Source organism: Eriocheir sinensis, chromosome 1, assembly GCF_024679095.1.
Source record: "Eriocheir sinensis breed Jianghai 21 chromosome 1, ASM2467909v1, whole genome shotgun sequence".
Taxonomy (NCBI): domain Eukaryota; kingdom Metazoa; phylum Arthropoda; class Malacostraca; order Decapoda; family Varunidae; genus Eriocheir; species Eriocheir sinensis.
In genome coordinates this window covers 15,735,950-15,762,437 of record NC_066509.1, presented here as the reverse complement: position 1 = coordinate 15,762,437, position 26,488 = coordinate 15,735,950, and the positions used below count along the sequence as shown (strand labels likewise).

General features: G+C 42.6%; 1 pseudogene; it reads right to left on the bottom strand.

Annotated features, from left to right (window-relative positions):
• LOC126995579 (hemicentin-1-like) overlaps positions 1-21,910 on the bottom strand; it is a 137,771-nt pseudogene extending 115,861 nt beyond the window's left edge.
• Positions 21,911-26,488: the final 4,578 nt, after the last annotated feature.

Genomic DNA, 26,488 nt, shown 5'->3' with positions numbered 1-26,488 from the left:
ATAATAATAATAATAATAATAATAATAATAATAATAATAATAATAATAATAATAATAATAATAATAATAATAATAATAATAATGAAAATGGTAATAATAATAATAACTATGTCGAAGGAAAGAAAGTATAAAGAAAGCCTAGGTGTGTGGAGAGTGAGGAGAGTTCTTGGGTGAGTGAGTGGGGAAGGAACTAACTATTATACTCGTGAGAAAAAGAAACTCAAGAAAAAAAAAGTACCTGCGAACGAACATAAAAATCAACGCGAGTGAAAATAAAAAAAAAAAGAGAGACGAGAGAGTGAGACGAGGCGAGGAGAGGACTTCAGGGAGCCACTGACACCCACGCCGAGGAAAATGTAAAACCCTGCTCAGTGAGAAAAGAAAAAAAGAAAAGCGAGGAAAGAGGGATTAAAGCGAACAAATAAAGAAAACAGAACAGGAAAGTAAGAGATGAGGAAGAAAAGAAATCGAACTACATACTGACATTAAAAGAGAGAAGAAAGAAACTAGAGAAGAATAGAGAAAAAGAAGGAAAGGGATGAAGAGGCAGAGGATGACGAACTGAAGTGTATGTTGACAAAAAGAAAACAAAAAGGCATCGAGAAGAAAGAAAAAGGGAAGGGATGAAGAGAAAGATTTAGACGCACGGAATTGAATGCTAGAAACTAAAAAAAAACAAAAAAAAAAAACGCATCGAGGAGAAGGAAAAGAAGGGGAAAGGGTGAAGAGGAGAAATGGACGCACCGAAGAGAATGTTAGAGAATAAAAAATACATCGGAAAGAAAAAAAAAAGGGGAAATTATGAAAAGGAACAGGAGTGAACCGAAGTGAATGTTAGACTAAAAAAAGAAAAGCGAAAAGAGGAGAGGGAGAAAAAAGAGGAGAAAGAATGGAGAGAAGGAAGAGAAAGAAGACAAACCGAATCTCATGCCGGGTTATTGTTAAGAAGAAAAACAAAAGCACAGCGAAGTGGAGAGGAAAAGAAGACAAGCGAAGGAGGAGGAGAACAAACCGAACAGCGTGGTCGAGATTATAGAAGGAATAGAAAAAGACCCGCTACAAAGACCAAGAAGAAAGAAAAGACAAGTAGGAGGAGGACGAACCAAACCGATTATAAAGAGAAAAAAACACATCGGCGAGAAGAAAGAAGGAAAGAAGAAAAATGGAAGATATATTGAAAAAGTAAGAAGAAAGAAAGAATAAAGTCAAACGAGGACGGACCGAAGCGCATGATTGAAATTATAGATAAAATGACAGACATAATGAAAAGTGGAAAAAAAGGCTAAAAAAAGGAGAAGAAGAGAATGAAGAAGGGAGAGGAAAAGCTGAACTGCATGATGAAGATAAAAAAAATACATGGGAGGTATAATGATAACGTGAAAAAGTGCTACGAAATGAAGAGAGAAAAAAAGAATGATGGAGGAAGAAGTGAACTGCATGAGTAAGATTAAAAAATAAAATAAAAAAGTCCTACGAATGGAGAAAAGAATGAGGGAGTAGAAGAAAGAACTGCATGAATTAGATCAAAATTGAACGGCATGTATGATTAAAAAAAAAAAAGCTACGAGAAGGAGAAATAAAAAAAGGAAAAATATGAGAGAGAGAGAGAGAGAGAGAGAGAGAGAGAGAGAGAGAGAGAGAGAGAGAGAGAGAGAGAGAGAGAGAGAGAGAGAGAGAGAGAGAGAGAGAGAGAGAGAGAGAGAGAGAGAGAGAGAGAGAGAGAGAGAGAGAGAGAGAGAGAGAGAGAGAGAGAATTAAACTACATGCCTTAGATGAAAAATATAAGGCTGATAAATTAAATACAAAAATGAAACCACTACGCCAGGGAGAAATAAAAAGAATGAAGTAAGAGAAAAAGCTGAACTACACGACTATGATTAAAAAATGAATGGCAGATAAAATATATGAAAATAACAAAAACTGCTCCATAAAGAAGAAAAAATACAACAGAAAGAGGAGGAACTCAAGTGCGTGATTATTGAAAAAAATGGCAGATAAATTGAAAACTATTTTAAAAAGCTACGAAAAGGAAAAGAAAAGAAGGAAGAAGGAAAAGAAGGAGGAGAAACCAAAGTGCATGATTGAAGTGAAAAAAAAGATAGCAGATATAGTGAAAAAAAAAAGGGCTACGAAAAGGAGACAAAGAGTGAGGGAGGAGGAAGAAAAAAAAAAAGCGAACTGCATGACCGAGATAAAAAAAAATGGGAGAATGGAGGGAGGAGAAGGAGAAGGAGGAGGAGGAGGAGAAGGAGGAGGAGGAGGAGAAGAAGGAGAAGGAGGAGGAGGAGGAAGCGGAGGAAGAGGAGAAGGAGGAAAAGGAGAAGGAGATGGAGGAGAAGGAGGCGGAGGAGGAGGAGGAACCGAAGAGCATGACTGAGATTAAAGACAACGTTCGCTCCCTTGTCAAGCGGGTATAATGAAAGAGCGGCTCCTTGGACTCGGGGCAGCGCGAGGCATTGCGGGAGGATGTAATTATACCGCGGGGCAGACGAGGCGACAAGTCATTAGGAGGTTTTAATTCCACAAAGGCGCGGGCGGAATTATCGGGGCTGGAGGAGATTGCTTGGGCGGGGCGGCGGTGGCAGGAGTACTGGGCTGCCGTCGTGGGCTGTAAGGTTTTGTGGGCATTTCCAGTAATAGTTCTATGACCCTGGTGGTAGTTTGACCCTTCTTCTGTACCATGAGCCTAAGGAAACACTCATTGGAACCCGACGACCCCCTCTTTGACCTTTAAAAATAGTTGATGTGAGAAGCGAAGGTGTCTTATAATACCAATCCTAGTCTCCTCTTGTTGTTCAGTTGTGTATTCATTTATCTGTTTATTTATATATTTATTTACTTATTTGATTTACTTGTTACACTATTTCGTTTTCATATAATTTCTTTGTTCACTTTATTGCCTTTTTATTTGTTTATTAGTGCGTTCATTCATGCATTCGTCAATTATCTGTGTCTCTATAATGAATATTTCGAAAGGTATTTGATCTCCCTCCATCAAGCTATCTACATCTTTCTATTCATCTCTCTATCTATCTATCTATTTATCAATCTATATACCTATCTACCTCAGTTGGATCATTTTGTATTTATTTTCTCATTGTTTATCTATTACTTGATGGGTGGACAGTTTACTTACTAGCAGTTGTTCGGTTTAGTGTATATTATTAGATATTCTGCCGTTATTTCATGTAGACTAAAATAGTTGGCAAAGATTTATCATTATTTTCGTCGTGTGAATTTCCCTAGAAGATTCATTTAATCATTTATTTTTTCGCGTGCATTTCTGTGTGTGTGTGTGTGTGTGTGTGTGTGTGTGTGTGTGTGTGTGTGTGTGTGTGTGTGTGTGTGTTTATATATATATATATATATATATATATATATATATATATATATATATATATATATATATATATATATATATATATATATATATATATATATATATATATATATATTTACCTTTTCCTTTCGTGTGTGAGTGAGTGGAGCGTTTGATGTTTTCTTTCTCTCTTTCTGTCCGTCTGGTGTTTTACGTTCTCAGTTACATACACCCTTGATTTTTCTCCCTTATTATGAGACTCTTATATTTCATTTTTCAGCTTTTATTCTCGCCGCCGCACCAATTACCTTGGGAGAGAATGTGCGCAATAATTTAAAAAAATATAAATGAATAAAAAATGACGTAGAAAAAAAACTAAATATTAAAGTCAACGTCAGAAGTTAAACATCAGCGATGTGAAAGTTATAAAAATGGAACACCAAATAATATTAAAAAAATATATATATGTAAAATGTACGTACACGTATTTGTAAAATATATAAAAAAAAAATGTGAAATGTGAAAAATACATGTAAACGTAAAAATTATATAAAAAATTATGCAAAAAATGTAAAAATAATGTAAAAATATGTATAGAAATAATGTACGTTGATAATTCAACATACAACAATAAAGACATGTAAAAATGATGTACAAATACTATAAGAGAGTTCAGAAAGAAAAATGGTAAACAAACTGAACCTAATGATGCAAATTTGAATAACAGAAAAGATCAAATGAACGCAAAGTAAATCTCTTCTTTCTAATGACTGAGCGCTACTTAGGACCTTTCACTAGACCTGCGCCGGGAACTGGGAAAAGAAAAAGGCATAATAAGTCATAATCAAAGATCGATTCACTTGTCTACCATCTTCCATTCACATGTTTTCGTTACTGGCTCTCCATAGATATCAACAAAAGGGGAAAAAATCTTCAAGAACGGCCGAAAAATACCAAAAAAATTCTACTTGGCTGCGTGTGGCTGTTGCTTTCTTCTATGGATCAAGAAAAAATACGGAAGTCAGACAAACAAAGGCGTGAGGGAGTATGTGACAAACTAAAACTGAAAAAGAAAACTGTACAAAATAAATAAAACTGCAAAAAAACAATAAGAAAACTGAAAAAATGTTAAAAAGATGGAAAGAATAGAACTAGAAAAATGAATAAAAACGTAAGAAAACTGCACAATGTAAGTGAGTGAGCAAGAGGAGAAAACAAGAATGTGACTGAGACTAAATAAAAAAATAAATGAATAAACGTAAAAATCTGAAAATACTGAAAAAAATACGAAAATCATGTGAGTGAGCCACGGGAGGGAGCGAGGATGTGACTGAGATTGAAAGTGTAAAAAAAATACTGTAAAACGATAAAAAAAAAAAATCTGCAAAATAGCTGAAAAAGAAAAACTAAAATAAATGGTAAAAAGTATACAAAAAAAAAATTCAGGTGAGTAAGCAAGAGGAGAAAAGATGAATGTAACAGACTAAAAAGAAAACGTAAAAAGCTAAAAACACTAAAAAAACTACGAAAAACAGGAAAGTGAGCGACGGGAGGGAGCGAGGGTGTAACTTGTTTTTTCAAAGGGGTACGTCCATTGTATTTCAGTTATTATTCAGGTGACAGTTGAGCTTCCAAGGAAAAAACACAATAATGATTCCTTTCCACAAACGCAGCAAACCACGGAAGAGGATCGCATTTGATAACCGGGGAATAAAACCGCGAAAAAAGAGTCGCATTTCACAAACATAAAAGGTGCGGGAAGTTGTCTTATTCTGGAAACGTAAATATTTCAAAATGTGTCGCAGACGAAGTGGATTTTCAGTAAGGTATCTCGTGTCCTGGGAATATGAAACACACACTACTAGATGGTATTTCGTACGCGTTGATTAACTTATGGATCGTATTTCGCACAGGCACAGACAAGGGAAAGCTGTATATGAAGAGCCTCGGTAGCACAAGAGGGTTGGGTGATAACTTCGTGGCACCGGATGGAACACGATAAAGGCAATGAACTGGCGTGTATTCGTATTTCAAATCTACGTCAAGGGAATACAATAACCACGGCCATTATTCTCAAACATTTCACGGCTTACACACACACACACACACACACACACACACACACACACACACACACACACACACACACACACACACACACACACCTCCCTTGCCCTTGCTTTTGTCGACTTCAGGAAAGCACTTGACCTTGCAGACCACACTATTGTCATCACCAAGGCTTCACCCTAATATTGTCTCGTGGCTGACTGATTTCCTCAGTGCACGCCAGCAAATAGTTCGCTCCCAGGGCTCTGTCTCCTCCCCTCTACAGCTGACGTGTGGCGTCCCGCAAGGCACTAATATTGGTCCTCTTTGCTTCTTGGTGCTCATTAACAACGCCCTCATGGACACACCGCATCGCTGGAAATACGTTGATGACAGCACCTTGGGCGTCCCCGTCAACAACAGGGATCCAGACTATGCACCTCTTCAAGCGTCGCTCGACAACCTTCAGTCATGGACGGTGGACAACAGTGGCACAATTAACAACACCAAGACCATGGTGATGCACGTCTGCACCTCCAAAAGAGATGTGCCACCTCCGCACCTCCAGGTTGTCCAGTCCACCAAACTACTCGGCATCATTGTGGATAACCAGCTCAACTGGAGGCTTCACGTCTCCAACACCGTTAGAGCAGCCTCCCACAAGCTGTACATGCTGCGTAGACTCAGGACGCTGGGGGCACCGGCTGCTGAGCTGTGCAGTATATACACATCATTTATAGTGCCAAAACTCATGTATGCCTCCCCGGCGTGATCATCCTCCCTTACCCTCACCCAACAACAGCAGCTTGAGAAGGTACAGAAGAGGGGATTCAGGGTCATTTTAGTCCCTGATTACCACACCTACGACAATGCCCTGACCACAATGAGTCTACCGAGGCTCTCTGACAGGCACCAGGATGCCCTCAGAAAATTCGGCATCTCCCTGCTTCACCATCCTCGCCACCGCCGCCTCCCCCCACCCGCTTCACCAGACACCACAACACACTCACCCCCTTCAGTGCGCAGCAAACCGACCGTTTCAAACGAAGCGCAGTGCCGGCGATAGTGCGGATGATAACCACTGCCCAGCATGTGATAGCCCTGTTAACCCAAAGGGCCGCGGTGCAGATTAGCGCCTCGCCGCCATTCTCTATCTGCCCCCTTCACACTATCCTCCCTCTCCTTTTTGTCTATTTTTAGCTCTCCCTAATCACCCCCAATCATCTCTCTCTCCCTTTAGCATAGCCTACTTAGTATTAATTTATTGTATTTTCCATTTGTATATTTTCATCCTAGCGGCTGCCATACATTAATAAACCTGTTGTTGTTGTTATTATTATTATTATTATTATTATTATTATTATTATTATTATTATTATTATTATTATTATTATTATTATTACACACACAGACACACACAAATACACACACACACACACACACACACACACACACACACACACACACACACACACACACACACACACACACACACACACACACACACACACATTTGATAAGGCTTTCGTAGAAGTTGTAAGAATTTCCATGGGTAGTTTTATGAGCCTAGTGATAGTTTAGCAAGGCTCCTGCACCATGAACGAGAACACTCATGAGAATCCGACTAATCTCCTTTGCGGGCTTTGGAAATAGTTGTAGTGAGAGCCGAAAGCGTCAGAGAATACGGCCCCAGGCTTCCTAAGTTCTCATAACACGTCCATAGACAAAAATGCTCTCAGTTCAAATTTCAAATGTCCTGAAACGAAAGACAGAAATGAGTATAGGTACTTAAACGGGGAAAATTTGAAGATAAGAATATAAAAAATACAAAAATAAAAATAAACACTAAACAAACGAAACAGATAAACAAAATAAATAGATATATAAATGAATAGATAAAGATGTATCAAAATAACGGGGCAAATTTCAAAATAAGAATATAAAAAAATACAAAAATAATAATAAACACTAAACAAACGATACAGATAAATAAAAGAAATGGATATATAAATGAATAGATAAAGATATATTAAAATAACGGGGCAAATTTCACAATACTAATATATGGAAAAAATACAAAAAAAAAGCTACCCTCTACGCAGATGCCACAGAAACATTACAAATATGAATGTGTGTGCTATTCGTCAAGTAAAGGATAAAAAAATGCTAAACAGTAACCGGATGAGTTATATTATTATTCGCGGCGGGAGCATTAATTAGCAACACGACCATTCTTTACGGCGGCGGCGGAGATACCGGACGTGAAGACATTTACCGAGCCCTCGCTATAACCAGCACGTGTTGGTAATGTTTGAGGCACGTAACGGACCGTGGGAGAGTGTGGGTGGGAGAATCTCTACCCCTTTACCCTCCCACCTCTCTTCTCTGTTTTTTTTCTCTTGTCTTTTTTCTCTTCTTTTTTTTTCTCTTCTTCTTTTTTCTCTTCTTTTTCTTCTTTTTTTCTCTTCTTTTTTCTCTTCATTTTTTCTCTTCTTTTTTTCACTTCTCTTTTTTCTCTTCTTTTTTCTCTTCATTTTTTCTCTTCTTTTTTTCTCTTTTTGGTTAAGATTCATTTTAGGTCCGTGCCAGTATCTCATTACCTACCTTATGAAACCTCAGTATCTCTTCATATATCTTTTCTACAAACCTTCAACAGTCATGGAAATGCTTTGAAAATCCAATTCAAGGACTTTTTTTTTACTCTTGAAAATAGTGGATAATGTTTACGAAAGCGTGTCGCCTCCTCTGGCGGCGGTGCAGCCGGTGTTGCGAGAAATACCTCCTTGCTGAAATAAGTCACATATACATGTGGGGGGGTCCAGGAGGGGCTACGCCCCCCCTGGTTAGAAGGGGGGGTCGAGGGGGGCGCAGCCCCCCCGTTAGTAGGTCGTAAAGTTCGGTTGGAGTAGTTTAAATATGCTCCCCGACCCTAAACCCACTGCGAGCTATTTTACGGCTGCGGCGGGTGCAGCGTCGTCGCGGCCGCCGCCAGAGGAGGCGACGCGCTTTCGTAAACATTATCCCCTATTTTCAGGAGTAAAAAAAAGTCCTTGAATTGGATTTTCAAAGCGTTTCCATGACTGTTGAAGGTTTGTAGAAAAGATATATGAAGAGATACTGATGTTTCATAAGGTAGATTATGAGATACTGGCACGGACCTAATACGAATCTTTACCCTCTTTTTTCTCTTCTTTTTTCTCTTCTTTTTTTCTCTTCTTTTTTCTCTTCATTTTTTCTCTTCTTTTTTTCTCTTCTTTTTTCTCTTCTTCTTTCTCTTTTTTTTCTTCGTCTTCTTTCTCTTCTGTTTTTCTCCTCTTCTTTTTTCTCTTCTTTTTTTCTCTTCTTTTTTCTCTTCTTTTTTCATCCTCTTCTTTTTCATCCTTTTCTTGTTTTTCATCTTTTTTCATCCTCTCTCTCTCTCTCTCTCTCTCTCTCTCTCTCTCTCTCTCTCTCTCTCTCTCTCTCTCTCTCTCTCTCTCTCTCTCTCTCTCTCTCTCTCTTGAAGCATCAAATCGGGTGTTTCTTTGTGTGTTTCGTCCCTCGAGTCTGGAGACACAAGAAAGAGTCTGCTTATGAAACACGAGAGGCGATCGATACTGTGTGTGTGTGTGTGTGTGTGTGTGTGTGTGTGTGTGTGTGTGTGTGTGTGTGTGTGTGTGTGTGTGTGTGTGTGTGTGTGTGTGTGCTTTATCTCATGTTGCAAAATAGTTGGAACCTTGGCTATTTTTTTCTCTTTTTCTCATATTTTTTCCGTTTCGTTATCTTCGGTCGTAAAATCCGTATGAACTCTTTTTTTGTGTTGTAGATTAGTGTGTGTGTGTGTGTGTGTGCTATATCTCATGTTGCACCATAGTTGAAACCTTGGCTCTCTTTTCTCAGTTTTTCTCTTTTTTTTCGTTTCGTTATTTTAAAATCCGTATGAACTCTTTTTCGGAGTTGTAGATGTGTGTGTGTGTGTGTGTGTGTGTGTGTGTGTGTGTGTGTGTGTGTGTGTGTGTGTGTGTGTGTGTGTCAATGTGTATTTCTCTCCTTCTTCATCTGACTATCTTCCACTCTCTGTGAAACCAACGTCTATTCTCATACTCTGCCTCACTTAAAACATGCCGAGAGTCCAGAATACACTTGATCAAAAAGGAAAGGAGAGAATGCCGGTGAAGTGAGGTCGACAGGCTGCCAAATTAAACACGGAGAGGTCAGCTCACAGAGGTCTTGATATTTACATTCTCGGCACACTCGCTCATGCACGTAAAGATTTTCCAGACCCTTTTGTAATTACTTCCTCTCCTTTGTATTCTCCTGTTTCAGTGTCTCCTTCAACGCAGCGACTCGAGAAACGGCAAGAATAAAAGCCATCACACAGTTTCTTTACCCTTGAAATTCCTCTGGGTTTCGAGGAATATTTTCCTACTCCGTGAAATGTTAACAAGTCCACCGCAGGAAATTTTAACGGAGGTAACATTAGAGTAGGTATATTATCACTTAGTATATGTTTTAGCACATTCACTTAAATTTCTTTGTATTTTCTATTCTTGAATATTCATGTTTTCTCTCTTATTTTTTTCTCTTTCACTTCCTTTTGCATTTTCTTTTCTTTTCTTTTTCTTTTGCTGTTTTTCTTCGTCTTTCCTTTTTCTTTCTTCTTCATCGTCTTTACCTTGTTTCTTTTACTTTTACTTTTTCTTTTAATTTTCTTCTCCTCTTCTTCCTCTTTCTCTTCCTCTTCCTCCTCCTCCTCCTCCTCCTTCTTGCATAATTCGCTGGTAAGGCCCCACCTGGAAAGGCCCCACCTGAAATACGCCGTGCATTTCTGGTCCCCTAATTACAAGAAAGACATTGAACTACTCGAGAAAGTACAGCGACGCGCTACGAAAATGATACCATCATTGGGGATGCAATCTCACGAAGAACGACTCAGATGACTCAACCTCTTAACGTTGGAAAAGAGACGATTAAGAGGAGACATTATACATGTCTTCAAATACCTGAACAAGTTCAGCAATGCCGATCACTCCAAACTCTTCACCCTACAAACTAACCCGCGAACAAGTAACAACGGTAAAACAATCCAAGCAAAGCGATGCAGTACGGATATCGGTAGGAGTTATTTTTCGAAGAGCAGCCTTCCTGCTGGAGTGGTTAGTGCGGAAGCAATCAACTCTTTTAAGAATCGTATTGACCGTCACTTTGCTGCGTCGGGAGTGAACTGAACGCAATCCTCAGTATGAACATTAGTGCTTTAATTCTTCCGCAGGTCACTCCTGTGGCATACGGTTTGATTAGATCACTAAAAGCAGGCAGCTTCACAATGAGTCAACAGGCATTCTGCTGCCTGCTTGTCCATGTTTCCATGTTTCCTCCTCCTCCTCCTCCTCCTCCTCCTCCTCCTCCTCCTTCTCCTCCTCTTCCTCTTCCTCTTCCTCTTCCTCCTCCTCCTCCTCCTCCTCCTGTTCCTGTTTCTATTCCTCTTCCTCTTTTTCCTCCTCCCCCATCACCATCATCACCACCATTATTATCACTCTCCTCCTAACTACCATCATTATACATAAAAGCACAAACAGGAGCCGGGCGAGGCAGCAGCAAACTTCTAACTACGTCGACAAGTTTCCGGCACCCTCGAATGATCAATGAACGGGCAAAGAACCGGCAACACAACTTTCCACGGACAAGGAGGAGCGCGACGGCTGCAGGGAAGTAGAGGCAAGTAGCTACCGGGACTAAAAGTAGGCAGGGAAATAGATAGGAAAATATAGGTATGTAGATGAGTGGGCAAATGGATTAGTGGATAAATAATTACGAACGTGTGTAAGTAGTTGAGTGGGCAAGCAGATGGGTAAGGTGCTCAAACAGATGGGTAAGTAAGTAAGTAATTGGGTAAGCATGTATGCGTTGGTAAGTACTTAAGTGGGCAAACAAATGGGTAGGTAGGTGATATATATTGGTAGGTATGTACAGGTAAGTAATTGAGCGGGCAAGAAGATGGGTAAGTCAAAAATAGGTAAGACTGTAAGTATAGGGAAGTTATCAAGTGGGCAAACAGATGGGTAACGAAAAAATATGGAGGTTAAGTATGTAGGAATAGGTAAATAGTTACGTGGGCAAACAGGTGGGTAGGTAAGTAGATAATTAGGTATGTATGTAAGTATAGGTAAATAGTTGAGTGGGTAAGCGGATGGGTAGGTAAGTAAATAAACAGGTAAGCAGATAAAGTGAAATAGTAGGTCGGTAGGTATAACGAAGAGGGATTGGAGGGGTGGGGAGGAACGGGGACGATTCTGGGCATATTCCTCCTACTCATCCCCTCTCTGACTCCTTTATGCCTGTTATTAAGATTCTTCCGAATGATGTTTTCTATGCCCTCCCTGGCCTCAACTCTCAGAAGGCTTATGGACCTGATGGAGTGCCTCCTATTGTCCTTAAAAACTGTGCTTCCGTGCTGACACCCTGCCTGGTCAAACTCTTTCGCCTCTGCCTATCAACATCTACCTTTCCTTCCTGCTGGAAGTATTCCTTTGTACAGCCTGTACCTAAGAAGGGTGACCGCTCCAATCCCTCAAACTACCGCCCTATAGCTTTACTTTCATGTATATCTAAAGCTTTTGAATCAGTCCTTAACCGGAAGATACAAAAGCACCTTTCCACTTCTAACTTTCTATCTGATCGCCAGTATGGATTCCGCAAGGGGCGGTCTACTGGCGATCTTCTTGCTCTCTTAACTGACTCTTGGTCATCCTCTCTTAGCCGTTTCGGTGAAACTTTTTCTGTTGCGCTAGACATATCGAAAGCCTTCGATAGAGTCTGGCACAAGTCTTTGCTTTCTAAACTGCCCTCTTTCGGATTCTATCCCTCTCTCTGTTCCTTTATCTCCAGTCTCCTTTCCGGCTATTCTATCTCTGCGGTGGTAGACGGTCACTGTTCTTCCCCTAAACCTATCAACAGTGGTGTTCCACAGGGCTCTGTCCTATCACCCACTCTCTTCCTGTTATTCATCAATGATCTTCTTTCCGTAACAAACTGTCCTGTCCACTCATACGCCGACGACTCCACTCTGCATTATTCAACTTCTTTCAGTAGAAGACCCTCTCAACAGGAAGCACACGACTCCAGACTGGAGGCTGCAGAACGCTTAACCTCAGACCTTGCCATTATTTCCGATTGGGGCAGAAGGAACCTTGTGTCCTTCAATGCCTCAAAAACTCTATTTCTCCACCTATCAACTCGACACCATCTTCCAAACACCTATCCCCTATTCTTCGACAACACTCAGCTATCACCATCTTCAACACTAAACATCCTCGGTCTATCCCTTACTCAAAATCTCAACTGGAAACTTCACATCTCCTCTCTCGCTAAATCAGCTTCCTCGAGGTTGGGCGTTCTGTATCGTCTCCGCCAGTTCTTCTCCCCCGCGCAGTTGCTATCCATATACAGGGGCCTTGTCCGCCCTCGTATGGAGTATGCATCTCACGTGTGGGGACGCTCCACTCACACAGCTCTTCTGGACAGAGTGGAGTCTAAGGCTTTTCGTCTCATCAGCTCTCCTCCTCCTACTGATAGTCTTCTACCTCTTAAATTCCGTCGCGATGTTGCCTCTCTTTCTATCTTCTATCGATATTTCCACGCTGACTGCTCTTCTGAACTTGCTAACTGCATGCCTCCCCCCTCCCGCGGCCCCGCTGCATACGACTTTCTACTCATGCTCATCCCTCTACTGTCCAAACCCCTTATGCAAGAGTTAACCAGCATCTTCACTCTTTCATCCCTCACGCTGGTAAACTCTGGAACAATCTTCCTTCATCTGTATTTCCTCCTGCCTACGACTTGAATTTTTTCAAGAGAAGGGTATCAGGACACCTCCTCCCGAAATTGACCTCTCTTTCGGCCACCTCTTTTGATTCTTTTTTAGGAGCAGCGAGTAGCGGGCTTTTTTATTATTATTTCCTTTTTTGTGTGCCCTTGAGCTGCCTCCTTTGTTGTAAAAAAAAAAATATGATGTGTGAGTGGGAAGGGACAGGGAGAACGTACGTAGTTAAGTAAGTAGGTAAAAAGGTGAGTAGGAAGGTAGGTAGGTAGACAGGAGGTTAAGTAGGCAACCAGGTAAGTAGACAGGCAGGTAAAGAGTCAGTTAGGTAAGTAGAGAGGCAGGTGAAGAGTCAGTTAGGTAAGTAGACAGGTAGGTAAATAGGCAGGTATGTAAATAGGCAGGTATGTTAAGTTGGCAGGTACGTAAGTAGATAAGTAGGTAATTGGGCAGATAGATAAGTAGGCAGGTTAAGTGAGTATGCATACATGTTAGTTTCCTAACAGCATATAATATGGCATGGTTCGAGCTGTGAAACAGTCGGTGGGTGGTTCGAACCTTACGAACGAGCCACAGCAAGCCATGCCAATCCTCTCGCGCCATTAGCGGTTGATTAAATAATGACGCTATGGGCATCGGGCCCCAGTGCATCGATCATTTATTAATGACCGTACATGAACACATACATACGGCGTTTATACATATTGTGTGAGTGTGTGTGTGTGTGTGTGTGTGTGTATATATATATATATATATATATATATATATATATATATATATATATATATATATATATATATATATATATATATAAAACACACACACACACACACACACACACACACACACACACACACACACACACACACACACACATCACCCTTCCCACTTCCCCATTACTCACCACATGAAACTCATTGTATGGTATTTTTGTGTATTTTCAGCCTTATGGCTGCCTACAAATGAATAAACCATTTATTATTATTAGACACACACACACACACACACACACACACACACACACACACACACGCGCGCATAGATATACAGTGTGTGTGTGTGTGTGTGTGTGTGTGTGTGTGTGTGTGTGCACAGATCGACCTTTTAGTGTGACTAGATTAATGAACATTGTACACCGTACATTGTACATGCGAACACCAGTTTTAGTTTTGGTTCGTTTTTCCCTCGCATAGTTCTGTGACGGTGTACAGCTGTTACGATTCCCGTAACTTAAAAAAGGAAGATGGAACACCAAATATAGTGATAGCATCGTGAGGCAGTCAGACACAGACAGACATACAGACAGACACTTACCAGTGCCCAGGCTGGCCACCACCTGGGCGGCACTCCCTGGGGCCGGGCAGACCACCACCATCACCATCACCGCCACCATCACCATCGGCGGCGGCACAAAGGGCGTCCGTGTGCCCGGCGGGTGGCCGCGGGACATCCTTCGGTCCTCCGAGCCTTGCAAAGAAAGAAGGAAGCAAAGTCAGGAAAATAGACTTTTTTCTTGGATGATTGATTTACCTGTGTGTGTGTGTGTGTGTGTGTGTGTGTGTGTGTGTGTGTGTGTGTGTGTGTGTGTTTGCTTAAAGGTGTTTACATCATAGTTAGCATTTTTATCCGAAAGATCTGGTCAATATATCAATATTTTTTTCTTGTGAATTTACATAGTAAGCATTTGGCTCTTTATATTGGCAACTCCTTGTATCTTTTCATATGTAGCAGCAGGTTGCATTTCTTTTCTTTTTCTTTTATGTGCTCTGCCCATGGCCTGTCTCCTTCCTCACTAATAAAGACATTTGCGATTCTAAAGACCATATATATATAAATATATATATATATATATATATATATATATATATATATATATATATATATATATATATATATATATATATATATATAGCTCCGTCCAGCTGAGTGCGGCAGCGTAAGATTGCAGGGCAGGAGTGAGTGAGTTGACTTGTCTTACACCTCCCGAAGACAAGAGGGAACTCGGCTTCACATTCAAGAAAGTTTACTTCCATGTGTTCATTTCAGACGTCCTTGTGTGTGTGTGTGTGTGTGTGTGTGAGAGAGAGAGAGAGAGAGAGAGAGAGAGAGAGAGAGAGAGAGAGAGAGAGAGAGTGGGTGTGGGTGTGTGGGTGGGCGTGTGGGTGTCAGAATGCATTGTGTGGCGCTGCGTCAAATAAGTCATTGTGCCATTGTATCAGCGGCGTAACAAGGGTGCCATGAGCCTAGCATCTGATGGGTCCTCCTCGTGTTTAGCCATTCCTAAGCCGAAAGCCAACATGTGAGTAAACCTGACGGCCTTGAGTTCTATATCGTGTAGTGAAACCAAATTGTCGAGTCCGTTTTGGCGTTTGCTCCCGCGGGTCCATTTCTCCCCTCTGCTCTGCCACACAGTCCCAACACCTATTTTTTCCTCTCATATGTTACCTATAGCTTACATATGAGAGGAAGAGATAGGTGTTGGGACTGTGTGGCAGAGCAGAGGGGAGGAAAGAACCCGCGGGAGCCAACGCCAGACCGGCCTCGACATACTTGGAAGACTTTAGGTATGGAGAAGAGCCCACCAGAACTAAATCTTCCGCTCCACTTGGTTCACTCCGCTGCCGTCCTTCACCTACCATCACTTCTTATTTTATTCCCGCTAAGATTTTCACTTGATTTTTAAACGTTGTATTAGTCTTTACTAACACTAATGTGGCTGATCAGTCTTTATTGGTCCAGTTTTTAAGGTGTGGTCAATTGTTTTAGTTGATTTTTTACATAGCTTATCGACGACTGAGCTTGTGATAAGTCGATTTAACAAAGAAAAATCCAACACTTCTAACTTATTCCGTCCCAAAAATGGAATTAAAAAGTCAAACTACACACATAACTTAATTAATAAACACTAATAAGACGTTAAATAAATCTGGAAACCATCCTTCCCAACCTATTCACTGGTTACGTATAGCAGTTAGGCTTATATATATATTTGAGATAAGTAGAGACGATACAAGTTTATTTTACTAATAAGCGCGGTAACATTCAGTAAAGAAAACCCTATATCATTTTGTGTAGTGAGATCAAAGGATACTATTAGAAAAAATCCAGGGGTGCATGGTATTTTTTTTTGTGTGTGTGTTATAATAGGAACTCATGAGAAGTAATTTGTAGAAGACCAGTATGAATACATTTAGAACATCAATAATCCGCCTCAAAGCACAAGACAACACATGTTTATAAATAACACCAAACGAAGTACTGAGGAGGATGGTAAGAGTCATAAAGGGCCCATCAAAAGGACATAAAAGGTTTGGAGAGGCCTGCACAAAGGGGCATTAATAGCAATACGATGACCATTGGAAAAACCTTGAGGGGTATTAAGAGGCCTCCTTGAATAAACATAAAAGGTTCACAGAAGCAACGAAGACGAGAAAAATGAGATGCTAGAGATCTACTTGAATAGGTCTGAAGGATACTGAAAAGGAACATTTTAAGTAGGCGGAGTAGCAGCTCGAGAATGTCCCGTGACCAACACACTAGTGCTATAAAGAGGCACCTTAATTAATGAACCTATATATGCCATCATCTCGTATTAGCCTGTCAGTCATTAGTATGGGGCAGTCAAAGTAAAATGGAATCGTACTTGGTCACTGGGCACATTTTGCAGCACTGCCAAAGTATATTTTCCCAGTTCTGAACCTTAAATTGGAACACGTCTCGAGTTTGTACAACACTGACACTCGAACAAAACTCGTGGCAGTCAGGTGAAGGCCGGCAAGGGTGTCGTGTTGAAGGGCTACACAGGCGGCGTCACTGCACACGTCACACGTAAAGGTCTTAATGTTTTGAACTCGCGACACTAGGCCAGCGTTCCCATCCGTACGACAGTGACCTCTGAATACGACAGTCAAATAAGGTTGACAACAATGATCTATTCTTTCCACTCGTAGAGAATATATTAGTTTTACATGACAAGTTTGATTGAATACCGTCATTTGTGTGTGTGTGGGGAGTGGGGGAAGGATAGCTTTTAGACAAACTTATATAATACTGTACTCTGAGTGCGATAATCTGGTAACACTGCAGCAAACAAGTCCTTACCCACTGTTCCCCGGCATATGACCACAGATGTTGCGCCGACTAAACGAAACTTTCCAACTTTACCCACTGTTCCAACATACAAAGTCCCTATTCGTGCAAACTACGCCACTGCACTCTTACATCACCTACATCTTTAAACGCGACACAAGCCTCCTCAAGATATAGATAGGTGTTTATTTTCTCAGAGCACCATTGTACGTGTATGATAAGACGGTCTCATCGTGTGCTTCGTATTCAGATAACACATAACTGAAGCTGTCCGTAATTCAAACTTCAATGTTTCATGTGTTGTTACTGAATTAGATATAGAGCTAACTAAAATTGTAAACACAAACTTGGTAGCTAAGTAGTTGGCTGACACAAACTTGCTTGGTAACTTAACTTCCTGAGTAACAAACAAACTACAATTACAAACTATGTAAAACCAATCAGTTAAGTCAACCTCCCACTCACTAACTCACTCAATAACTCATTCCCTCACTCACTAATTAGCCAACCATATGACAAGCTAACAACCTTTCTAGTTAACCAGCGATTTAGCAAACATAAGGGAGTGTCGCCTATTTTACTCTTGTTGAGAACATCAGAATGCAAGTCAAACTCCCACTCACTACCTCATTCAATAACTCATTCCCTCACTCACTAATTAGCTAACCATCTAACAAACTAACAACCTTTCTAAATAACCAGCGATTTAGCAAACAAACAAACTAGCTATTCAAAAAACAAACTCATCAACTAACTATTGAACTACCTAGCTGCTCGTACACACTGCAGCACCACACACAACCACGCGTCGTCACTATGGTCATACACACACCACGACCCTCGCCTTGCACACCACGGGACTCCATTTCACCCCACTGCTTCTGCCCACATTGCAGGACTTATCCCATCACGTCCCTTCACGTCCCACCTTTTCTCCAAGTCGAAACAGTAAATGAATGAGCGAGTCTGAAGCGCGGCGGGGAACATTTCGAGGCCTCGGAGGTGATATTACACCGAATGTCCCCCAAGACGACAAGGGACAGGATTCAATGGCTGTGCGGGAACCTTATCTAACGCGGCCCCGAGTCGCTTGTCTGTGCAGGGAGGACTGACTAATACTCGTACAGGCAAGTTTGTATACAAGTTACTGAACCAGAGTTCGATTATTGAGAGAGAGAGAGAGAGAGAGAGAGAGAGAGGGGTGGAGGAAGGGACAGACTGAACAGACCCACCTGGTTCCCTCTTCCTTCCATGAGCGATATTAAATTTAGTGTAACGCTTCACACTTCAATCCTTTTACGTGACGCCTCTCCCATTATACCGTCCAGAGTTTACATATTAGAGAGGCGAAAAACATCAGCACAAAACAGCCATTTCATCTCCCTCAAACTCGGTGCAAATTAAAAAGTTTCATTTGTTATTTCTCATCAGCGGAGTCAGCAAAGAGCGAAACATGAATCAACTTGTCCTCGTCGTTCACCCACACGTTTTACATATTGATGAGCGCTGCAGCAGAGAGAGACCCAGCGCATTCTTCTACCGTCATCGCTACTTAACCCGGAAGCAGTGGGGATCATGTTTCTTAATGGTCCCACTAAGCGAGAAAAATGAGAAAAAATCATCCCTTACACAAACCATTTCGTAACATATTAAAATTATTTGTGATCAGTTTATGTATCATCTATTTTGGGGGATCTATAACATGGCACAAATTTGCGCGTCGCTGCTACACGGTAAAGCCACAAATTTGGCCTGTCGCTGCTACCGGGTTAAAGATAGGAAGGACAGAATGATTAAAATAGAAATAAGTAAAGCGGAACTATACACTGGTGAAGGTGGATGGGAACTCGAATAAGGGGAGGGGAAGAAGAAACTGACAAATGGTTTACAAGTGGAGGGACAAGAGAAGGGGAAGGAAGGAAAGGGGAAGGGAGAGGGAGAACGAGAGAAAACACATCATGCTCTCATCTCAACATCAATCCAATGTTTGATTAAGTGTACATACTCTTAAACGCATCGGGCTCCCATTACGAATATTTTCCAAGGCCCCAGAGACGATTAACAGGGTTTTCATTGGTGATTTTCCCCGTTCAAGAAGCAGAAGTCGTAAAAAAATGTCACTAATATCACAAAATAGTCCATAAAAATCCCAAAAACTTCTACGAGAGGCTTTTCAAACAGGCTAACCAAAGAGGCGATAAGCCTAAGATTACGGGCTTTAAAACCTTCCAATCAGTCAGCGTTACCGTATTATCGTACTCAAAATATCGCATTCATCAGTTCCAGGGCCCAAAACTTTCGTAGCCACACAGATAACGCGATTCTAGGTGAAGTTATCGTTAAAAGCGTCACTTGTTGGTGTTTGTTTCCTACAGCTGTGAGTCAAAAACCGAAAAATACGATGTGCTGAGTGGCTGAGTACGATAATTTGGTAACGCTGCAATCAATATATAACTAAATTTCTAGAGACGCGACTGAATTGCATATTTAAAGCCTTTACTTGGTCAGGATAAAAGGACAACATAGTAAAGCTTGTGCCATGTGTGTTTGTATTGACTTCAAATAACTGCCACTACTGATGTTTGTATGATATGTTATGTATGATGTTTTGGTTTTATGTACATTTCTGGTCAATAAATATCTATCTATCTATCTATCTCTTTGTGAACCGAAACGAGTGTATGAAATTATTATATTGCAAGGTGGAAATTATGTAGTCGTCTGTCTATCTATCTATTTACTTGTTTACCTTGTCTGATTCTATTCCTCTCTTAATACGTTTTCCTTTCCTTTTCTTTTATTCCTACTCACCTCCTTTCGCTCCCTCTATTCCCGCCATTTTCCTCCCGTCCTCCTCACCTTTCCTGTACCCCCTGTTATCCCTTTCTACCCACCTTTTGATTTCTTGGGGCCGCTTTCACAGTCATTTTGTTTGTTTTGATCGTTACCAATGGCGGCGATCGCTGCTATAGTATTTCCACGTAAAACTGGCCGATGGGGTAGTGGCGGCTGCGGGGTTAGCCTAGCCCAGCACCTTGTCACACTCTCAACACCTCTCGCTTCCTCTGCAGCCACCACTACCCCATAGGCCAGTTTCACGTGGAAAACTATAGGGTCGATCCCCGCCATTGGTAACGATCATAACAAAGTGACTGTGAAAGCGGCCCATAGTCTCACATTCCACCATTATCCTTCTCTTCCAAATCCTTTCTCCCCCTTACTGTCTGGCTTGTACTGTCACCTGCAAGTATTGTATTGTAGAAATATACTTAAGCTATACAGATCATTTAGTGCTAAACCTTATATTACAAACGGGAAAGTTATATGAAAAGAAAAAATGTTGTGTTAGCATTTAGAAAAGATTGGGGAATGAATGGAATGGTAAATATGAAGGAATGGGAAGTAAGTTAAGAAATTAAGGGAAGGAGGAATAGGATTTGTAAAGTTAGTCGTATTGAGGACAGGAACTCAAAGGAAGGAGCAATAAGCTACTAAGAGTTCGTATTCGAAGCCCATCCCCTAAGACTTCAACGAGATTTAATTTACTTGTATAAGCTTGAAATCAATACATAGAATAGAGTCATCTGCATCGTCTGATTTTCGCGCACATAAATATATGATTTCTCTGCCTACCTGTTTATCTTCTTTTATCACTTGCTTCCCTTTCTTCTTTTTCTCTTCCTCTGTCATGTTACTATATTTTTCCCTCTTCCTTCCTTTATAACCTATCCACCTCCTTTCATCTTCCCGCAGCCTTCTCTATTCTAGCTTTCTTCTATCCCATCCTTTACTACCCACTAACCCCTTTCAACTTTACCACACTTCACTTATATTTTTCTCCCTCCTATATTCCTCCTTCCTTTGTAGCCTACCCACCTCCTTTCATCCTCCCGCAGTCTTCTCTCTTCTATCTTTTTTCCTATCCCTTCCTACCCACTTCCCCTCTCCACTTTCCCACACTTTCCCCTTTCATTAACCTTCCTCTCTCATTCCTCCTTCTGCATGCATGCCGTCTTGCTCCACTCCCAGGTAACTCACAGGTAAGTCGATGGTTTGAGGGAAGTTCTCTCCACGGATCGCCGGAAGCAGTAGCGATGCGCCACCTGCCACCCGCTGTCACTCAACCAGTCAGTCAGTGCAGTGGTCGAGTCCGGCGGGTGACGTGACTAGAGTGGGTGACGAGGCTCGGGTAGCGCAAGGCGGTATGGCTGCAGTGACTAGTTGGTGGCTGCGATGACTGTGGTGGCTGTTCACGCCGCGCACTGCCCACCACTCGTTATTTTTTCTTTCATTCTATCTGGCAGCCATTAGCAAGTGATCCAAGAAGTCTTTATACTTTTTTCACTCAGGTTGTACTCCTAATCGAAACTCAAGTACTTCTTTAAGACGAAGGGACAAAAATAGAATGCACTGCTTCAATGAATATTGTTTTACGTTAATGAGTGTTAAAGTTTAAGAAATGCACTCATTATAGTAAAAATTACGACTTTTAGAACGGACCCACCGATAGACATACTCATCGCTGCGTGTCACGTACGGAAAGTCTATATTTTCTGCAAACTGGCAAAGTCAACCGTCAAGCAGGTGTGGAGCGCGGCCGCGGAGAGCAGGACGACCCGCTCACCTGAAGGGCCACAACAAGACTGAGAAGTGTGAGAAGACCGAGCGGAGCCTGATGCTGAGCCTGCCCGGTGACTTAATAAACACAGCAGCACTCCCGCAGCACCCACTCCGCCAGCCCCAGTGCCTCTCCACCCCTCAGCGCCACGGTGCTCACGCTGGGACCACAAACAACGTGTCAGTTATATGTTACTACGCCTAAGGATACTAAAACAGAAGAACAAGTCTGTCGATAGGACTGTCAGTTGATTTTTTTGCTTTCAGAGGTCGTTTATTGGTTTCCGCTCCCGGGACCTGGCGGAGGAAAACAAGGCCAGGAAAGTTATTACGGTAAATCGAATTGTCATTACAATGAGGCCACTCTTTGATGGCGACTTATTGGAGCTTTCTTCCAGAGATCTGTTTTGGCATCATTATAAATGGGCACACACACACACACACACACACACACACACACACACACACACACACACACACACACACACACAGATAAATAGACAGATAGAATGATAGATAGATAGATAGATAGATAGATAGATAAAAAGATAGATAGATAGATAGATAGAGATAGATACATAGATAGGTAGACAGACAGATAGACAAGTAGATTGATAAGTATATATATATATATATATATATATATATATATATATATATATATATATATATATATATATATATATATATCTATATATATATATAGTGGTTAGCGTGCCGGCCCCGTATCCACCGGGTTGTGGATGATGCGGGTTCGAATGCGCCGCTAACCACCTGGGATTTTTCAGTCACCGCCGAGTGGCCTAAGATTACCCACATGCTGTCCTGAAGACCAACCATCAGCCCGGACTCTAGAAGAAGCTATGCTGTGCAAGTGAAATCAAGAATGAGCTCCGGGGGGCACCATGAGCCACCACAGCCCTGCCCATGCCACAGTTACCACCACCAACACCACCACCACCGCCCTGCCCATAACACAGTTACCACCACCAACACCACCACCACCGCCATGCCCATGCCACAGTTACCACCACCAACACCACCACCACCGCCCTGCCCATGCCACAGTTACCACCACCACCAACAACAACACCACCACCACCGCCCTGCCCATGCCACAGTTACCACCACCACCACTAACAACAACAACACCACCACCGCCCTGCCCATGCCACAGTTACCACCACCACCACCACCACCACCGCCCTGCCCATGCCACAGTTACCACCACCAACACCACCACCACCGCCCTACCCATGCCACAGTTACAACCAACACCACCAACACCACCACCAACACCACCAACACCACCACCAACACCACCACCGCCCTGCCCATGCCACAGTTACCACCAACACCACCACCACCGCCCTGCCCATACCACAGTTACCACCACCACCACCACCCTGCCCATGCCACAGTTACAACCACCACCACCAACACCACCACCGCCCTGCCCTTGCCACAGTTACCACCACCACCACCACCGCCCTGCCCATGCCACAGTTACCACCACCGCCCTCCCCATGCCACAGTTACCACCACCGCCATGCCCATGCCACAGTTACAACCAACACCACCACCACCACCACCACCGCCCTGCCCATACCACAGTAACGCCCTGTTCATACCACAGTTACCACCACCACCACCAACAACAACAACACCTCCACCACCACCCTGCCCATATCACAGTTACCATCAACACCACCACCACCAACACCAACACCACCACCACCACCACCGCCCTGCCCATGCCACAGTTACCACCACCACCACCGCCCTGCCCATGCCACAGTTACCACCAACACCACCAACAACAACAACACCTCCACCACCACCCTGCCCATACCACAGTTACCATCAACACCACCACCACCAACACCAACACCACCACCACCACCACCGCCCTGTCCATGTCACAGTTACCACCACCACCACCACCACTGCCCTGCCCATGCCACAGTTACAACCATCACCACCACCACCGCCCTGCCTATGCCACAGTTACCACCACCACCGCCCTGCCCATGCCACAGTTACCACCACCGCCCTGTCCATACCACAGTTACAACCACCACCACCACCACCACCACCGCCCTGTCCATACCACAGTTACAACCACCACCACCACCGCCCTGCCCATGTCACAGTTACCACCACCACCACCACCACCGCCCTGCCCATGCCACAGTTACAACCACCACCACCACCACCGCCCTGCCCATGCCACAGTTACCACCACCACCACCGCCCTGCCCATGCCACAGTTATGACCACCACCACCGCCCTGCCCATGCCACAGTTACCACCACCACTACCGCCCTCCCCATGCCACAGTTACCACCACCACCACCGCCCTGCCCATGCCACAGTTACCACCACCACCGTTCTGCCCATGCCAGTTACAACCACCACCCCCTCCCTGCCCATGCCACAGTTACCACCACCACGACCGCCCTGCCCATGCCACAGTTACCACCACCACCACCGCCCTGCCCATGCCACAGTTACCACCACCACCACCGCCCTGCCCATGCCACAGTTACCACCACCACCACAACCACCGTCCTGTCCATACCACAGTTACAACCACCACACCACCACCACCGCCCTGTCCATACCACAGTTACAACCAACACCACCACCGCCCTGCCCATGCCACAGTTACAACCACCACCACCACCAACAACAACAACAACAACAACGCCCTGCCCATGCCACAGTTACCACCAACACCACCAACACCACCAACACCACCGCCCTGCCCATACCACAGTTATCACCACCACCACCACCACCGCCCTGCCCTTACCACCGTTACCACCACCACCATCACCGCCGCCCTGCCCCTACTACCACCTCCACTACCTCGTTAGTGCTATGTAATTGTCCCTGCCACAGGTGAACAGCCTTAATTGTCACTCGCCCCGGCAAAGTTGTGATAATTGTCTCGTAATTACAACGCCGCTGCCATCTAAGCCGACTCGGAGGAGAGGATAAAATTAGTCGTTGGGAATTGTTGTTTGAATAAGAATAACGTTGACAAGTTAAAGGAGATGCTATGATTTTTTTTCTTTTTTACTAGCTTCCTCTGAGGAAAAATAATAGGTGAAAATTATTAAGTGTGAACAAGGTAATGAAATATTTGGAGGTGTGTGTGAAAGTGAGGACAATTAAGGGAGTTATATACGAGGAAGGAGAAAACAATGAGAGAGAGAGAGAGAGAGAGAGAGAGAGAGAGAGAGAGAGAGAGAATTACAAAGAATTACATAGAAAATCAGACCACACAGACCCCATGGTCCAGACTAGGTGGTCTGTCCTTAAACCTAGCTAAGTGAATCTCCACTAATCAGATGGCTCCAAAACGTTGCACTTCTACTCTAGTTAATATTAAGTTCAAGGAAGTGACGGTCGAGCTTGTTTTTAAAGGAGTCAATCGTGTTACATTGGACCACTGACGGTGGGAGCTTATTCCATTCTCGCACTACAACGTTGGTGAAGAAAAATTTGGTGCAGTCTGAATTTACTTGTCTACATTTGAGTTTTATGCCATTGTTCCTCGTTCGCAAAGTGTCATCGATCATAAACAATTTTGTTCTGTCTACATTCGTGAAACCATATTTTAAAACATTCGATCAGTTTTCCTAGGAGCCGACGTTTCTCAAGAGAGAACATGTTAAGGGTGGAAAGCCTTTCTTCGTAAGATTTGTTGCGCAAGGAAGGGATCATTTTTGTTGCCCGACGCTGAACACCTTCTAATTTAGCAATGTCCTTTGCATGGTGAGGAGACCAGAACTGTACCGCATATTCCAAGTGGGGTCTGACTAAACTATTGTCGAGCTGAAGTATTACATCTTTATTCTTGAATAAAAAGTTTCTTTTAATGAAGCCCAACATTCTGTTCGCTTTATTTGCTCTGTTGTTTGTTGCTCAACCAATTCCCGATCCATTGGTTTACTTGACCGTCAATACCTATTTGCTTTAATTTATAAAGTAATTTATGATGTGGGACTTTATCAAACGCTTTCTGGAAATCAAGATAGACTACGTCCAATGATTTGGTTACGTCATAAACTGAGAAGAGGTCGTTATAAAAGGTCAATAGGTTTGATAGGCAGGATCTTTTGTTACGGAAGCCATGTTGTGAATCCCCAATTAATGAGTGGCTTTCGAGGTAACTCACAAATTTGTCTCTAATTATGCTCTCAAGTAGCTTACCTACAATTGAGGTTAGACTAATGGGTCGGTAGCTGTCTGGTATTTTTTTGTCTCCTTTCTTAAAAATCGGTGTCACGTTAGTCTTTTTCCAATCCGAAGGGACGATGCAATGTCGCAAGGACATATTGAATACGGTTGTGAGGGAGGAGACTATTTCGCTCTTTGTTTCTTTAAGCAGTATAGGATATACTTTATCGGGTCCGGGACTTTTATTTGTTTTAAGTGAATGGAGAGCTTTAAGGACTTCATCAGTTGTTATTTCAAAATTAAGCAATACATGCTCGAGATTTACATTAGTACTGGTGTTGGTGGTAGCGAAAGGAAGACTGTTAGTATTAAACACCGAGGAAAAGTAATTGTTTAAGAGGTTTGCAATGTGTTGGCTGTCAGTCACTAGT